Source organism: Phacochoerus africanus, chromosome 2 (assembly GCF_016906955.1).
Source record: "Phacochoerus africanus isolate WHEZ1 chromosome 2, ROS_Pafr_v1, whole genome shotgun sequence".
Classification (NCBI taxonomy): domain Eukaryota; kingdom Metazoa; phylum Chordata; class Mammalia; order Artiodactyla; family Suidae; genus Phacochoerus; species Phacochoerus africanus.
This window is the reverse complement of record NC_062545.1, coordinates 221,411,156-221,428,489: the sequence shown is the minus strand read 5'-3', so window position 1 is coordinate 221,428,489 and position 17,334 is coordinate 221,411,156. Positions and strand designations below refer to the sequence as shown.

At 40.4% G+C, this 17,334-nt stretch overlaps 1 long non-coding RNA gene across 5 annotated transcripts in view; it reads right to left on the bottom strand.

The window, feature by feature from the left end:
• Positions 1–17,334, bottom strand: part of LOC125120032 (uncharacterized) — a 164,523-nt gene that overhangs the window by 77,609 nt on the left and 69,580 nt on the right. For 4 of the 5 annotated variants that reach the window (XR_007133232.1, XR_007133234.1, XR_007133230.1 and 1 more), the window contains exons 2-3: positions 5,856–5,990; positions 3,293–3,381 (exon numbers count right to left, since the gene is read on the bottom strand). This is a non-coding gene — a long non-coding RNA (uncharacterized LOC125120032). The remainder of the gene's footprint in view (positions 1–3,292; positions 3,382–5,855; positions 5,991–17,334) is intronic. The other variant, XR_007133231.1, reaches the window with a different exon arrangement.

The following is a 17,334-nucleotide window of genomic DNA, read 5'->3' as shown; positions in this document are numbered from 1 at the left end:
AATTTTTTTAAGCCTTTTTTATTTTTTATTTATTTATTTTTTTTGTCTTTTTGCCATTTCTTGGGCTGCTCCCGCGGCATATGGAGGTTTGTTAACCCACTGAGCAAGGGCAGGGATGGAACCCACAACCTCATGGTTCTTAGTTGGATTCGTTAACCACTGCACCACAACGGGAACTCCAACACCATGAAATTTTGTAGAAACAAATGCCATAGAAGCACTAGAACCAGTGCTGCACAGGGAAGGCATGGATTTAAGGGGTGCCATCCATAAACCACACCCCTCTTCCACAAGCTTCACATGAGGCAATGGCATGATATGACTCAAGTCACTAATGCATCTGCTCAACTGTACATGTAAAGTACTGAGATGGAGGACATGAACTGAAAGTCCTGCTCACATCTTTACTACTCAGTCCACTCTTAGATAACACCTCTGGCTGTAAGTAGTTGGCCACATATGATAACATTCTAATCAGGACAGTTTTTAGAATAAAAGGATTTGCAGGTGATAATCAAGCCTGTAAAACAGGCATAAACTGACACTCCTGGATTGAGTGGGACCCATGTCACCTAGTTATAAGGGATATAGACAGATTGGAAGGGATTCAGAGGAGAAACTGGATTATGGAAAGGTCTCAAAAAAAGACAGTATGGTAAATCTCTGAAGAGAGATGTTCCACGTAAGGAACAGCCAAGGGAGGTTTATATGAAAGCTACTTTGATATATTCAAAGTGAAGCATGTGGAAGAGGAGTGGGATTTATGGATTATGAGTCTTGAGGGAGTCTATTATGAGGCATGCACTATAGAGAAAATGACTGCTTCTCAGGGGTGCTCCCTCCCAAAAGGGAGAAATGAACAACTGAGCTCCAGCTATGAAAAACATTTTGGAAGCCTACCTGGGTATCTTTATCAGTTTCTATTCATATGCCTACTTAGTTTTCCAAACAAACTCCAATAAATAGGAATAATTCATTTTTAATGAAAACCAAATGTTTTTCTTTTAAAATGTTATTATTGTTTAAACATATGGTGGTTCTTCTGTTTTTATCAAAGAGAAATTCCTTTATGGAAATTAGACATACAGAGATTTGTGCACCCTGGGCCATCTCCTATAGTTTTATATATGCTTTCATTGGGTGATTATTTAGAGAATAATTTCCTTCAATATTCTCCTTTATAAAGACCAACACAAATACTATATTACACTAAATCTAAGACATGCTGATTATAAGATACACAACTATTATATAACATTAAGAGAGAAAAAATTGCTGCCAATGAACTACACCCTGAACTTCTTCACACATCTAGATTCCAATTTTCCTGGGCCAACTCAAAACTGTCATATTTGTTCCCATTTTTCACAGGTTATTAGTGCCTGTGTCATTAAGAACATTGAGAATGCAATATTGCTTTAAAAAGCATTCCACTGTTATCTCCGGAATTTTCTTCCAAGCAACTAATATTTGCTCTGAAGGTTCTGATGTTGTTACTTTTTTGATCCCACCAGCAAATGACAAGTTTTCAGACAATAATCAGGATTTTACTCTTTCTTCAGTCCTTAAATTGTTACCAAACTAAAACCATGAGGAAGTGAAGTTCTCCAGTACATCATCAAGAATAACAACAAAATCTGCCTTGCACTGGAAATGACAATTGGCAATTGTCTCTACCCCAACTGGTACCTGGCCAAAAGATGCCTGGGATGTCAAAAAGTGAAAGATGGATGTTTAAGAATTGATCACACCCAGTAACTCCATTTCTGTCTGCTTTTCTTGTTCTAAGTTATGCCCTTTGCCTGCTAATCCCTCTGATGCTTTCCACACCAACCATGATAACTTCCATTAGTTCTTCTTCCTTTAGCTGAGAGTCTCAAGTTCTCTCCTGGGTTGTCTATTTCTATTCTATGCCCAACTTTGTCTACCTTGGAAGTATTCCCAATCTTCTCATTTTAGCTGGTTTTCCACTGTCTGCCCATCAACTGGTAGAAAACAAAGCAAAATGAAAAGGTCAAGCAAAATTTTGCATCTCAAAAGAAGACATGCTTCATCTCTCACTGTTTTTACTAAGAAGTGCTATACAGCTTTGCAGGCAAGACGTACTTCTCAGCTCTGGCTATGAACTAAAGTCATGTGGAGTGATTTTTAAAATGTAGATTCCAGTGGGCTCTCCAGACCCACTGACACAGACTCTCAGGGTTGGGAGTGGAATCAGGGGGATGCAGGCACTTGTATTGTTCACAGTTTCACAGAGTATTATGTCATCCAAGGTGCAAACCATTAGGAGGAGGACAGTAGGCGTTTTGCCCTTCGTGAGGGGATAATTTGACTGGCAAACACAAATATGGAACTAAGATGCCTCAACTCTAAGTGTGCAGCAGAAAACAAGTCGTATAGGTGGGCCATAGTTTAATTCACTCACAATTATCATATTCCTGCCATCCTGTATTCAACACAATTAAACTGAGGGTTATGAAGGGCATTGATATGATTGGGCAAGGGGATGGGCGTGATGAGCACACGGGCTGGAAACAAAGGATGAAATTTTCTTTTTCCCATCTTGCAACAATCCCCAATCCTGGCTGATCTGAGGCCATGAGGAAGGAGATCTCATCCTCCACCTCTAGCTACACCTCTCCAGGGTCTTTTCAGGAACAAGATGATCTGAGTATAGTCCTGATTCCCTGATTTACAGATATCATATAGCCTAAGAGTGGAGAGTGAGGGGCTACACTCAGAAAATATGTACCTGGAGTGTCTGTTGTGGCTAAGCAGGTTAAGAACCCAACTAGTATCCATGAGGATGTGGGTTCAATCCCTGGCCTCACTCAGTGGGTTAAGGATCCAGCAGTGCTGCAAGCTACAGCATAGGTTGCAGATGTGGCTTGGATCTGGTACTGCTGTGGCTGTGGCGTAGGCCAGCAGTTGCACCTCTAATTTGCCCCCTAGCCTGGGAACTTCCATGTACCACAGATGTGGTCATAAAAAGAAGAAAAAAATATATATGTATGCATATACATACACACACACACACACACACATATATATATATACACACATATACCAAAAGGCTCAGGAAGTAGTTTTTATTGCTGCAGGAGAGCCCTGGCATTCTCCCTGAACCCATCTCTGTTTTTAGAAAAGTTTCTTCCGAGTTTTAGTTCATCATGAGGACCCCCCATCTTGTCTGGGTTAAAGTAGATAACTGGTGACTCTACTCTTGACTCTATAGCCTTTTGATGGTGCAGCTTTGGTTTCCACACCAAAGCCCAGGTCCCCTCTTACTCACCTCTAGAATCCTCCTGCTGGTAACTGAGGAAGAGTCTGAGATTGACTATCTCCTGTGAATTTCTTTCCTTCTTGGGCCTAAAGCAGAGGCTGCAAGCAAGAACACAAGCAGCACAACTCATTGCAAATGAGTGTTGATGGCTGAAATAAATACTTACCTTGCACTTTTTCTCCTGCTACTGTGGTACTGAACATACACCATGTGCCTGGCCCTTTATCTATGTTATCACATTTAATCCTCACCACAACCTGTGAAACAGGCTTCACTGCCTCTCTCTGTTTTACAAAGGGGGAAACAAATGCAGGTTAAGGAACAACCATAGGGCCATACAAGGAGTAAGGACTAAATCCAGGAATGAATCCCAGATCTGATTCCAGAGTCTAAGGTCTCTGAAACATTGGTTATATGTGAAAGGCAGAGAGGAAGAAATAATTTGTACTGACTGAGGGAGGGATGACAGATAAACAAATAAGACTACATAAATATTTACAGATATATACATATAATAGGACATATATAATGGAAATTAGGGTGGTGGTTATATTGGTGATCACTCAACAGTTCTTTAAAATGTTTTGTATGTTTGAAAAAATTTGAAGTTGTGCTGGAGAAAAAGAAGAAAAAGAGTGGCAGAATCAAAATCAGGGACAACGAAACATTCTTTCAAGGAGCTCTCTCACGTTTCACCATGAGGTTGAGGATTTTAAACTCAATTTAGTTTTCCAAATAGTTACTGTGGTTTTATCACGTACCAGGCACCAAAACACCTACCAGCTGAAGATGCTGAATCCATGGCAGGTGATGTGAGGACATAAGACAGAACCCTTCTGGGGTTCATTCACCCAGCAGCTCACACTAACACATCCTGAAACACAAGGCTGACTTTGATAAACTGCTATGATGAGTGTGAGAAGTGCTAAAGGAATATGAGGACAGATAAAATAATAATAACTGAGAAGTCTGTGAAGATGCCTGGGAAATGTTAAGATGTGAACTCTGCCTTGGAAAATAGGGATGATATCCAAAGATCTGAACTATTTTTACTTAAAACACTTCTAATCCCAAACAAGTTGGTTCCCCCCTCAACCACACCGACCAATTCTCTAATACCACCTGGAGGCCCTAAAATGCAATTCAATTCTCACACTATCTACTAGAGGTAGAGTCCATCCCACAAGTTAAGGGCTCAGTCCCACAAGACAGCTCCAGGGTCAGATGCCAATCAAAAGTTGTGGGTGTAGGTCCTTTGTTTTTCTTTTTAGGGCCACGCCACAGCACATGGAAGTTCCCAGGCTAGGGGTCAAACTGGAGCTGCAGCTGCCACCCTACACCATAGCTGCAGCAATGCAGGATCCCAGCGGCATCTGAGACCTATACCACAGTTCACAGTAACACCAGATCCCTGACCCACTGAGCAAGGCCAGGGATTGAACCTGCATCCTCAAAGATTCTAGTCAGGTTCATTACCACTGATCCACAAGAGGAACTCCTGAGGACTCATTCTCACAGCCAACTGCTATGCTGTGTGCATGTAACTCCTTGAGGTTGGCTCAGACTCTGGACCTTAGACACCACTCAGCCATTTCTCTCCCAAGAAATGGGGTTTTATAGTCTCTTCAGGTTCTTCTTGGGAAGTAATGACAACCCACACAATCTGGGGTTTCTCTGTTTACCAACTTTCCCTCTGAGGGGCAGGGCACGAAGCCACTTTCTCAGAAGAGAGGGGGACCAGCAGCATCTAAGAGCTCTTTCCGCTCCCCATCTGCCTTTCTGTCTGCCCTTTGGCCTCCTGATATCTAAAAGCTCTTCCCTCCCTAGACTAAGCCCTCTCCTCCCTTCCCCTCATCACCAGCACACCTGGAAAACTGCATGTTCTATCAGAGGCAAGAAGCCTTGCGCCAATGCACAATTTCTATGTCACATATCCTTAGGGTCTTAATTTTGAAAATCAAAACTTTTTTTTTCTTTTTCTTTAGTGAAACTCTTTTATTCCATGACACAATAAATGATGGCAGAATGAAGTTGGGGCCAGAGGTTGAGGCAATAAGAGCTGCCAGAGGGAGGAATCAGTTCATATACTAAAAATATCATTCTGTCCATGTCATGACCACCCTTTAAATTTGCTCATCCCTGGAGCCAAGGGAAAAGTGTACCCTGCCTGCTCCTTGATAATAACAACTCCTTCTTGTTCTTTTGTCTCAGAAGAATTTAAGCTGTAGGCGGCCTGCTCCAGACTAGGCTGCAGACTGAATCCCAAGGGAAGCCCAATACCTAAAAATGATGAAGCACACACCCTGAAAATGGCCTCAGTCCTAGAGTTACTTCTGACTCTCTGGGGGTTTTTCTCAAGAAATATAGCAGGTAGTCCCCAAGCTGCTAATCACCAAAGTGTGTATTAGTTTCAAAATACAATTTACTAATGTTAGTTGTATGGAAGATGTGCCTGCCATGCAGTCTTTGAAAAATTAAAATCCAAGATCCTGAAGTTGGGGTGACATGCTTCACAAGCTTTTTGTGCCAATAACCACCACAGATGAGAATGAACTGTTTCTCATCTTCCTACCTGGCCATGCACAGCTGGTCTCTGGCCCTGTTCATTGAGTCTTGCACCTCTTGTGGTATCCTTTGGCTAAACAGTAGAGTCCTTTGTTTGGTTTCTGTGACCCCCTCAGGTTCATATGACAGTCCTTTTTGGGGCCTGAAAGAGAAATAACTTGTCAGTCAAAAAAAAAAATCAAAGTAAAAAATGCAGAGGTTTGGCATTCCTGTCGTGGCTCAGTGGAAAAGAATCTGACGAGCATCCCTGGCCTTGCTCAGGGGGTTAAGGATCTGCTGTGAGCTGTTTTATAGGTTACAGATGCGTCTCGGATCTGGCGTTGCTGTGGCCGTGGTGTAAGCTGGCAGCTGCAGCTCTGATTCAACCCCTAGCTTGGGAATGTCCATATGCCACGGGTACAGCCCTAAAAAGACAAAGTAAGTAAGTAAATAAATAAATAAATAAATAAATTTTTAAAAAGCAGAGGTTTGAGAAAAATATTAACTGGATGCTTTTCTTCACCAACTGATCACCCCAGATGAGGACCTCGGGAATTTCATTTCTAAAACATACCTACATATTAGAAAGATCCTTCAGTTCAAGTCAAGGAATGCCCATAGGGCCTATCTCCCAGCATAAACCCATACAGATAAAGGTCAGAGATGCCTCTCCCCATTAAATAGAAAGAGATTTTCCTTGTCACAAACTAAAATCCTCCCTATGGCCATGCTTTGATCCCTACACTTGCTCCTAATGGTTGCCTTATGAATGAGAGTTAGGAATAATAAATCATTTCCTGTTACAAAGGCTGCATAAACCATTTCAAAACGGCAGACTTCCTGCTGGAATGATCTGTCTCTGGGCCAATGATAGTAAGTCGAGGGAAAAAGTGGACGGGGTGGTGGTTTCAGGGGTGGGACACACTGCCAGGTCTTGAAGGGAAACATTCAGGAGCGTGTGGCCTTACCACCTTATGTGTATTCTGAAATAATGCCCAGAAGAGAGGTTGGCCTCAATTAGGCTGAGCTTTTGCACCCATACAAAGAATTTAATACCAATTATTTGATTGAGTGTTTAATATTTAGTGAAAAATAATACAAATGTACAGGATCATTCAAGGAGTATGTGTGTGCCAGATACCACATTCCCTCTGTTCCTCCTTTTCATTAGGGATGGAGAAAGTTTCTTTTTATTTCAAGAATACAAATTTAGGTCCTATGACCAATAATGCTAACAGATATGAATAAAACATTGGTCGGGTTTTACAACTCTGAAAACAATAAATCAACAACAGCTCAAGCAGTGGTCATTGTTTTTGTTTTTTAAATTGTTTAATTACAGTTGATTTATAGTGTTGTGTCAATTTATGCTCTACAACAAAGTAACCCAGTCATATATATATTTATATATATATATATACAAGGATATATATATATATACTCTTTTTCTCATATCATCCTCTATCATATTCTACCCCAAGAGACTGGCTACAGTTCCCTGTGCCATATAGTAGTATTTCATTGCTTATTCATTCTAAATGTAATAGTTTGCATCTACTAACCCACAGAGATCATTTTAAAAAAGACCCCAAAATCTATTTATTAAACTTGGTGTTTTATCAATCATTTCCATTGTCCCCTTGGTACTGTGTAAAATACACAGGAAATTTCTCATCAATACCACCCACCCCCCAAAAAAATTAAAACCCATGCTTACAAAAAATATCTCTCATGTAACCAGAAGCACAGACAGTATTTTAAACTCACGGCAGCATTCAGACCTGTTAAAACATTTTTCAGCTCCCCTGAAGACTTCACTCAAGAACAAGAATCCATATACTTTACCCAGTGTGCCTGACTTAAAGTAGCGTGAGGTTAGAATCATCCACATGTGAAGTTAAACAATGAAATTCTCCAAATCTATACACACTGTGAGAATCTATAACCTCTTTTCCAACCATCAAACTGGTTTCAAGCATTCGGTTCACTGGTTACATCCAACAGCCACGAATAAGAGGCTACCTCCCACGTGAAAGGGAAGCGGGGGATGAATTCTTGAAAAATGTGTTCTCCTGATAATTCCTGTGCTTCATACTGCATGGATGGTGTTTGTTAAGCTCTTTGGAAAGGATTTCTGGGTTTAATTGTTGGAATTTTAACAAAAATGCTTTTTGCAGAGCACTATGTACTATCTCATTTCATGGAAAAAACAAAATGCCATGTAATTTTTATATAACTGGAACATTTCAGGATTTCAATTTTTTTCTTAAATTTGCAGCCAGATTAATCTTCCTAAAGTAAAACATATATTTTTGAGAAAAGTTTAACTAGCCCATCTACTGAGCTGTGAGCTCGGGGAATACTTGCCAGAAAATATGGTCATTGAACTAGCATGAAGTTCCTGTCCCACATGCTCAGGTAAGTAGCTTGTGCTTTCTCTTTTTTCTTTCTTTCTTTCTTTTTTTTCATTCCCTGAGAGCCTTTCATGCCTCTCTCCCGCAATGTCTATCATCACCTCCATAAGATGACTTTACTTTCCTGCTTAGAGAGCTTCTCTATCAATCCTTCTACCTTTGGAAACGTCTGTCCTCTTCTTCCTCTTAAGGTAGAAAGTTTATGCAGAAATCCTAGCTCAAAGTACAGTTACTTCTATAGTCTAGACACAAGAAATATCCTTCTCCAGCAGGGTAAGCTATGTCTTATCCTTGAATGCACTCTTTCTAAAGGGACACACAGAGAAAAGGAAAAGGGACTTATGATAGCCAGTCCTATCAGCTGACTTAAGAGGTTCTTGTTCCGTTGAATGATCCCCAAGATTCCCCTCCATTCACATCTGCTCAGTCCTATGCTCACTGCCAGAATTACAGACCTTAGGACATACCTGTCAGAGCATCTTTCCTCCATGGAATTCTGGGAATTGCTAGTAATTGGAATGCTCTTTCCCTCTATATCCCCTGAGTTCCTTTCAAGGTCTCCTGGGGCTTAGTAGAGTTCAATGCTCGAAACTATTGTTTTAGTTCTATTCTTAATTTTTTGAGGAACCTCCATACTGCTTTCCACAGTGGTTTGCACCAATTTATGAGGTGCAAATTGTATGAGGATTCCCTTTTCTCCACATTCTCTTCAACACTTGCTATTTCTTGACTTTTTGATAATATCCATTTAATGGGCATGAGGTGATATCTCATTGTGGCTCTGATTTGCATTTCTCTAATAATTAGTAATATTGAACTTTTTTTTTTCTTTTCTAGGACTACACCTGCAGCTTATGGAGGTTCCCAGGCTAGGGGTCTAATTGGAGCTGTAGCTGCCAGTCTACGCCAGAGCCACAGCAACGCCAGATCCAAGCCGTGTCTGCAACCTACACCACAGCTCACAGCAACACCGGATCCTTAACCTACTGAGCAAGGCCAGGGACCGAACCCGCAACCTCATGCTTCCTAGTCGGATTCGTTAACCACTGTGCCAAGACAGAAACTCCTATTGTACATTTTTTCATGTGCTTGTTGACCACTTGTATGTCTTTTTTAGGAAAATGTCTCTTCAGTTCCTCTACCCATTTTTTTTTTATTTTCCCATTTTATTTTTATTTTTTTTATTTTCCTACAGCATGGGGATCAAGTTATCCTTACATGTATACATTGCAATTCCTTTTTTTTCCCCACCCTTTGTTCTGTTGCAGCATGAGTATCTAGACAAAGTTCTCAATGCTACTCAGCAGGATCTCCTTATAAATCTATTCTAAATTGTGTCTGACAAGCCCAAGCTCCCGATCCCTCCCACTCCCTCCCCCTCCCATCAGGCAGCCACAAGTCTTTTCTCCAAGTCCATGATTTTCTTTTCTGAGGACATGTTCATTTGTGCTGGATATTAGATTCCAGCTATAAGTGATATCATATGGTATTTGTCTTTGTCTTTCTGGCTCATTTCACTCAGTATGAGATTCTCTAGTTCCATCCGTGTTGCTGCAAATGGCATTATGTCATTCTTTTCTATGGCTGAGGAGTATTCCATTGTGTATATATACACCACATCTTCCGAATCCAATCATCTGTCTATGGACATTTGGGTTGTTTCGATGTCCTGGCTATTGTGAATAGTGCTGCAATGAACATGCGGGTGCATGTGTCTCTTTTAAGTAGAGTTTTGTCTGGATAGATGCCCAAGAGTGGGATTGCGGGGTCATATGGAAGTTCTATGGATAGATTTCTAAGGTATCTCCAAACTGTTCTCCATAGTGGCTGTACCAGTTGACATTCCCACCAACAGTGCAGGAGGGTTCCCTTTTCTCCACAGCCCCTCCAGCACTTGTTAGTTGTGGATTTATTAATGATGGCCATTCTGACTGGTGTGAGGTGGTATCTCATGGTACTTTTGATTTTCATTTCTCTTATAATCAGTGATGTTGAGCATTTTTTCATGTGTTTGCTGGCCATCTGTATATCTTCTTTGGAGAAATGTCTATTCAGGTCTTTTGCCCATTTTTCCATTGATTGATTGGCTTTTTTGCTGTTGGGTTGTATAAGTTGTTTATATATTCTAGAGATTAAGCGCTTGTCCCCTGCATCATTTGAAACTATTTTCTCCCATTCTGAAAGTTGTCTTTTGAGTTTCTTTTTGGTTTCCTTTGCTGTGCAAAAGCTTGTCAGTTTGATTGGGCACATGGGTTTATTTTTGCTCTAATTTTTTTTTTGTCTTTTGTCTTTTTTGTTGTTGTTGTTGTTGCTATTTCTTGGGCCGCTCCCGCGGCATATGGAGATTCCCAGGCTAGGGGTTGAATCGGAGTTGTGGCCACCGGCCTACGCCAGAGCCACAGCAACGCGGGATCCGAGCCGCGTCTGCAACCTACACCACAGCTCACGGCAACGCCGGATTGTCAACCCACTGAGCAAGGGCAGGGACCGAACCCGCAACCTCATGGTTCCTAGTCGGATTCGTTAACCACTGCGCCATGACAGGAACTCCCTATTTTTGCTCTAATTTCTATTGCTTTGGGAGACCGACCTGAGAAAATATTCATGATGTTGATGTCAGAGAGTGTTTTGCCTATGTTCTCTTCTAGGAGTTTGATGGTGTCCTGTCTTATATTTAAGTCTTTCAGCCATTTGGAGTTTATTTTTGTGCATGGTGTGAGGGTGTGTTCTAGTTTCATTGCTTTGCATGCAGCTGTCCAGGTTTCCCAGCAATGCTTGCTGAATAGACTTTCTTTTTCCCATTTTATGTTCTTGCCTCCCTTGTCAAAGATTAATTGACCATAGGTGTCAGGGTTTATTTCTGGGTTCTCTATTCTGTTCCATTTGTCTCTCTGTTTTGATACCAGTACCACACTGTTTTGATGACTGTGGCTTTGTAGTATTTCTTGAAGTCTGGGAGAGTTATGCCTCCTGCTTGGTTTTTGTTTCTCAGGATTGCTTTGGCGATTCTGTGTCTTTTGTTGTTCCATATAAATTTTTTGGATGGTTTGTTCTAGTTCTGTGAAAAATGTCATGGGTAATCTGATAGGGATTGCATTGAATCTGTAGATTGCTTTGGGTAGTATGGCCATTTTTACAATACTGATTTTTCCAATCCATGAACATGGAATATCTTTCCATTTCTTTACATCTTCTTTGATTTCTTTGATTAAAGTTTTATAGTTCTCGGCATATAGGTCCTTTACCTCCTTGGTCAGGTGTATTCTGAGGTATTTGATTTAAAAGGTATTATATTTTTGTATTCCTTTTCTAATATTTCGTTGCTGGTATACAGAAATGCAACTGACTTCTGAATGTTAATTTTATATCCTGCTACTTTGCTGAATTTATTAATCAGTTCAAGTAGTTTTTGGCTTGAGTCCTTAGGGTTTTCTATGTATAGTATCATGTCATCTGCATACAGTGACAGTTTGATCTCTTCCCTTCCTATATGGATGCCTTTTATTTCTTTTTTTTTGTCTAATTGCTGTGGCTAGGACTTCCAAAACTATGTTGAAGAGCAGTGGTGAGAGTGGGCATCCCTGTCTTGTTCCAGATTGGAGTGAGAAGGCTTTCAGTTTTTCTCCATTGAGTATTATATTTGCTGTGGGCTTATCATAAATGGCTTTGATTATGTTCAGGAATGTTCCCTCTGTACCCACTTTGGCGAGGGTCTTGATCATGAATGGATGTTGGACTTTGTCAAATGCTATTTCTGCGTCTATTGAGATGATCATATGATTTTTGACTTTTCTTTTGTTAATGTGGTGTATGATGCTGATTGATTTGCGTATGTTGAACCATCCTTGTGAACCTGGGATGAACCCAACCTGATCATGGTGTATAATTTTTTTGATATGTTGTTGGATTCGGTTGGCTAAGATTTTGTTGAGAATTTTTGCATCTATATTCATCAATGATATTGGGCGATAGTTTTCTTTTTTGGTGGTATCTCTGTCTGGTTTTGGAATGAGGGTGATGGTGGCATCATAGAATGTCTTTGGGAGTATTCCTTCTTCTTCAACCTTTTGAAAGAGTTTAAGGAGGATGGGCACCAATTCCTCTTTATATGTTCTACCCATTTTTTAATTGGATTGTTTGTTTTAATTGTTAGGTTGTATGAGTTCTTTATATAGTTTGAATACTAACTCTTACCAGATATTTTTTAATTATCTTCTCTCATTCAGTAGGCTGTGTTTTCTTTTTTGACGGTTTCCTTTGGTGTGCAGTAGCTTTTTAGTTTGATGTAGTCCTGTTTATTTATTTTTGCCTTTGTTTCCCGTGCCTGAGGAGATAGATCCATAAAGATACTGCTAAGACCAATGTTAAGGAGCATAATGCCTATGTTTTCTTCTAGGAGTCTTGTGGTTTCAGATCTTACTTTCAAGTCTTCAATCTGTTTCAAGTAGATTTTTGTGTATGGTGAGAAATAGTGGTCTAGTTTCATTCTTGTGCATGTAGCTGTCCAGTTTTCCCAGCACGATTTAGTAAAGATACTGTCCTTTCTCCATTGTGTGTGCTTTGCTCCTTTGTCATAAATTAATTGTCCATTTACATGTGGTTTTATTCCTAGGTTCTCAATTCTGTTCCATTGATCTATGTGTCTTTTTTTCTGCCAAGACCATACTGCTTCGATTACCATAGCTTTGCAATGTAATTTGAAATAAGGGAATGTGATATTTTCAAGATTTGTTCTTTTTTCTCAGGATTGCTTTAGCAGTCCTCAGGGTCTGCCATATAATCTTTCTATTTTACCTCTGAGTATTTATCCAAAGACTATGAAAACACTAATCAAAAAATATATGCACCCCTATGTTCACTGCAGAATTATTACAATGGCCAAGGTATGGAAACAATATGAGTGCCCATTGACATATGAATGGATAAAGAAAATGTGTTATACAGATGCAATGAGCAACTACTCATTTATAAAAAAAAGATTGCAAATGTTGTCATTTGCGAAAACATGGATGAATCTTGAGGATCTGTGCTAAGTAATGCTAAGTAAACACAGTATTACTTTACTCATATGAGAAATATAAAGTAAACAAACAAACCAAAACTAAAACAAACACATAGATGCAGAGAACAGAGTATCAGTTATCAAAGGGAAGGGAATTGGGGGAAAAGCAAAATGGATAAAGGGAGTCAACAGTATGGTGACAAATGAAAACTAAATTTGGAGGGGCGAGCATGCTGTATTGGATACAAAAGTCAAAATATAATATTACATACACAATAAAAGAAAAAAAGTAAAAATTGCTACTATGACACATGGTAGAAAAGATGGATACATGGTGCTCCATTACGAAAGATCTAGTCAAGAAGCCAAGGAAAGCTGGGTAAAAGTGGCAGAAAAGAGTGATCCGGTATAGGGGACAACTGTGCACAAGCCCCATGGTGTAGGGATCCTGGGAAGGTAAGGAGTTAAAAGGATGCCCATGGCAGGAACAGAGGCAGGGAGGCAGGTGGGCTACAGATGAGGCTAAACAGGTAAACAGCAGCTGTACCTTACATGACTTTTTGGGGAAAAGCAAAAAGAAACTACTATAAAACTGACCTGGAAGAGGTGACAGGATCAACTGGGCATTTTTAGAAGATGACTGTAGTCACAGTGTGAAGAAGCACAGCAGTGCCAGTAGTCTGCTTACAGAAGGCCACTGTGGGAGCCCTCACCAGCAGTGATGGGTGGACACAGACTCAAAAGATCACAGAGAAAGCATCAAGGAGCGACACTTCGGTTTCTCACGTATCCCATTTGGTCCCTCACTTAATCATTGACAATTGTCTATGATTTTCAGGCACATATTACTTTTCTTCATGCCCTTACTCCACCTTGGAGGAAAAATTCCATTCAAAACTAAGTACAGAGCCCCTCAGCATTATTCTACCAATCCTAAATACACACACACACACACACACACACATATAAAATTCCCAACTGATTTCTGTTTATATTTTATAAACCAAGTTTGGTTTCTCCCCCTTATATGTATTTTTTCTGTTTAGTATAATTTCCTCCATTGAAATTAGAAATCTGAATCTTGATGTAGTAGTAGAGGAGATTTAATTACAAATAATGGAAACCAACTCAAAAAAAAAAAGGGAATTTATTATAAGAACACGAGAGTGTCTCACAGATCAAATGCAGAAATGCAACCAAGACTGCCCATTCCAGACTGGATGGGAATACCCTGGGAATTTCATGCACTATTCTGTCTGCTCTTCTCTATATACTGGTTTCATCTTCTTCCCTTGGAAGTCTAGTTTCTCCAACCTTCAATCCACAAGATGGCTCTATTACTGCTCCTGTATCTTTATGTTCTGGGTTTAGCCACAGAGACTAACACTCAGTCCCTCAGTATCTCAATCCCAAATCTCATGGAGAGGAATTTGGCTGATATAGTCAGGTGATCAAGCTGGTCAGTTAACTATGACTGGAGGTGGATGGGTAAAGGTGTTCAGGGAAGAAATAGCCAAGGCCACTTCTGAGTTCCCAGAGAACGGAGAATTGTTATAAACTTGGCAGACATGCCATATAGACAAGGGGGGAAACAATAGCTCCTTTACTTCAATAAACATGTGCTACACACCAATCATGTACCAGGGCCAGGCTAGGCTCATGGGCACAAAAATAAGCGCAGCATATTCTAACTTCAAGGAGTGTAACACCCAGCACTGCCTGTGAACACTTTGGCCTCCATCTATGGTCATTAACCTATAGCACATACCTAAAAACTCAGTGAACTATATTGTACCAGAACGGAAGATATCCATTCTGTGGAATCAATGTTTAGCTCTCATCTTGGACAAGAACAAAACATTTGCTGACAGAAAAGCAGATTTCAAGCTTTATTTCCAGTTGCTGGCAGATGCTAACAAATGAGCAGGATAAAATAAAAATTTTATAATGCGGATACCTTTAGTGTGTCTATTTACCACCATCCATCCATCTTCAAGGGAAAATGTTATCTGTCTATACGTTCATCATAGAAAAAATGTCAACTGAAAATCTACATACAGTCAAGTTGCCAGACAGGCCCAGACTAAAGAGAAGAGAGCACATTAGATTCAGAGTCAAAGACCCAGAGTCTCATCCTACTACCTGTGTGACCAAGGCAGGTCATGTACCTCTCTGAGCTTTAGCCATCAAGTGAGGCTCTTACTCACTCTCAATGTCCACATGAGGAAGTAGGAATTAAAAGGAGTATGAATGTAGAAAATGAAGCACGAAGAAGGCGGTACAAATACAAGTGTCAGCTACCAGCAAAAGTAAGGAAGTGAGGACCCATGGGAATGGCTGGGAGGTAGGAAGGCTGAGCCGACGAGAGAAGGAGGGTCTGTGAAGTTGCTCTTGGTGAGATGTGGGCTGAAACCTCAGACATGACCATTCTGCTGGGGATTTATAAACAGAAGGCAGGTGGGGAATGAGGAACAAAGGGAATAGGTAGGAGTTCCCGTCGTGGCTCAGCAGTTAACGAATCCAACTAGGAACCATGAGGTTGCAGGTTCGGTCCCTGGCCTTGCTCAGTGGGTTAAGGATCCGGTGTTGCCGTGAGCTGTGGTGTAGGTCACAGATGTGGCTCAGATCTGGCACTGCTGTGACTGTGGCGTAAGCCAGCAGCTAGAGCTCTGATTCAACCCCTAGCCTGGGAACCTCCATACGCCGCGGGAGCGGCCCAAGAAAATGGCAAAAAGACAAAAAAAAAAAATTCCTTCCAGACCTGTGGCCTACGACCAGATAGCTAACCTATAAGCCATAAGCTTCCAATTGTCCCTTATTTGTTACATGCCACTGTCTTTCCAGATTTAGTTGTGTTTAATCTTTCCTTTCCAAACAAAGTTGGGCGGGGGGGGGGGGGGGGTGAGGGGGAGCTATCTAGTTAATGTAGTAACTTTTACCTACCAGAAGAGAACATTATTTCCTTCAGCTTTCTTATCCAGCTCAATTTCCCTTCAATCCTATTGCCTCTCAAACCTTTCCCTTATGTTTCCTTTTCATGATAAGCTTAAATTCAAATTAGCTGCCTCTCTAGAAAGCTTTCATCTTCTCTTCAATTTCTCATGTTTTTGTCCTCTATCAGATTTTATTTTTGCCTTTTCAGACTTCACTAAATCTCCATTCATTTTCATGAGCATTTCTGTCCATTTGAAATGCTATAGACATTTTAGCCTTACACAGGCTATAGACATTTAATTTCTCTAAGGCACTTTATTTTTTGTCTTTTTAGGGCCACACCCACGGTATATGGAGGTTCCCAAGCTAGGGGTCGAACTGGAGCTGTAGCTGCCAGCCTATGCCACAGCCACAGCAACACTTCATCTGAACCGTGTCTGCGACCTATACCACAGTTCAAGGCAATGCTGGATCCTTAACCCACTGAGCAAGGCCAGGGACTGAACCTGCATCCTCATGGATACTAGTCAGATTCATTTCCACTGAGCCATGATGAGAACTCCTCTTTAAGGCATTTTAACTCAGTAGTATTTATTGTTTTTGAATTTTCTATTACATTCTCAGTAGGACCCAAAATGCAGAATAAGTGGTATTAAACTGCTTTTAGTTTAATAATTAAAACACCATAATGGTTATTTTTACTTTTAGAATCCATTCTTCTTTTATTTATTTATGCCTTCTCAATGACAGTGATAATACCCCAAGGGCAATGAATATAAATTAGTTCTTGTGAGGCAAAACAAAAACAAAAACAAAAAAAACTTAGATATCACAGTGGGTTGTGACCCTCCAAACCTTGACGCTATCCGATTACATAAACAGATATACAGCACACCTATAGTCTTAAAATTCCACAGTGGGAGAAAGCAATTAGAAGAAAGCTTCTAAAAAGGCACCATAGTGGGGAAATAATGACAATAATTTAAAAGGTTGAAGAAAACAATTTAGAACCCACCTCTATTTGCATAGTACATTAGTTTACAAAAGTATTAAACAGTCTTTCATTAAATTTCCGCAAAAACCAGGTGAATCAGATACTGTCAACCTCTATTACAGACATGTACATGGATGATGAGAGTGCTTACCTGCTCATCATG